The sequence below is a fragment of the Labeo rohita genome, chromosome 7 (genome assembly GCF_022985175.1).
Source record: "Labeo rohita strain BAU-BD-2019 chromosome 7, IGBB_LRoh.1.0, whole genome shotgun sequence".
In the NCBI taxonomy this organism is placed as follows: Eukaryota; Metazoa; Chordata; class Actinopteri; order Cypriniformes; family Cyprinidae; genus Labeo; species Labeo rohita.
Window position 1 is genome coordinate 30,361,709 of NC_066875.1, and position 1,583 is coordinate 30,363,291.

Sequence of the window (1,583 nt, forward strand, 5' to 3'; positions counted from 1 at the left end):
CTTATAAATGAAACACCCTATCCCTTAATCACTTAGATAGCAAATCCAGATTGATTCCTAATGGAATCGTCTATGCTGTGATGTGTTGATATCACTCGACCGAAAAATCCAAGGAGTTTGCGTGATTGTGTGTATGTACATGTGTGATATCTGTTGACAGTGAGCTCAGAAGGACAGGCTTGGTTGGTTAGAGGATTGACAAGCTCTTGACTCTTCACTGCCACCTCTATCACAGATGTAGTTGCTGTAATACTTTGTCTCCTTCACTAGGTGGCGCTCAAGTACTATTCACTTTGAAAACTGGTGACTACACCCTTACTATGCCTCTGTACATGTCTGTCGAGCACGTCTTCTAGACCGCACTAATGCGAAACATCCACTCATCCCTGATGCATAAACGCCATCAGATTTGTGATTTACTAAATGCATTATGCAACCCTGTCTTGTTAACACATATTGCCTATGCTGATATGCTTAAAAAGTGTCTTGTAATATGTACAGCTATATAGTATACTAATTACTATGTAAAGACAATGTATGCCTTTAATTGTGATATCTTTTTTTCTGGTACTTGTCCAAAAAATGCAATTTCATTTGAAGCATGTAAGAATTTCGGGGGTCCTGACAAGTCGAGCATGATCTTCTAACTATTAAATATTATGAAGGAGAAACAGTTGTTTATGAAGTTAACTGTTTAGTTACAACACATCTGAAAAATTTGAACGCTATCAAATATAATTGTAGTGCTGAAAGGATCTCATACTCATCCAGTACCCAGTTCTTTACTCTGATGCACCAATTATACATTTTGGTCTGGTTTTGTTGCCCAAACATTTAGGAATTAAATGTATTTTACAAATAACATCTCTTCATTTTGTTCTTTTTGTCTACATTATTCCTTTGTCTGTTGTAAAAAAGAGATCTTAAAGTTCACTCGTTGAAATAGTTCCAGAAGAAGTGTTTTCGTAGTGATACAATATAAAAACTATTTTGGGTTCTCCCAAGAAGCTTTTTATAAGTTGTTTTTAGAAAGTTGTTGTCATCAAATGCCACTGATATTTGTCATACACTTTTCAGAGAATGGGATTTACATTCAGAATCTATTTTCATCATGAATCATGTTTTGTGCATCAGCACATTCTTCTTCTGTCAGTCACAAATCCCATTGCTAAAAAAAACCCCTGAACTTTTTTGTTTCATTTTTACTTTAATTTTTGGTATTTAGTTGTATTTATCATTCTCATTTGTGTCGTTTTTTTAAATTACCTCTAAAGATAGATACCAAGGTGTAAAGCCACGAAACCATTTGTAAGTTTCAGTTTTGTGGGATATAGTGACCATCCTGGTGAGTTGCTGGACTGCTGCATTGGGTGTGTCTTCTAAACAATGGGCCTCCCTTTGTTTCAGACAAAAGACTCATTTCCAGCAGTAAGTGGATAAAGCAATCAGCTAAAATAATACATTCATTACTGTATGAGTCAGTGATCTTCTAATCGTTTAAATATAGACAGAAAATAATCACATTTAAACCAACTCAACTGAAAACCCCCTCAAATCTCATTCAGCCTGTTGACTAAACAGTT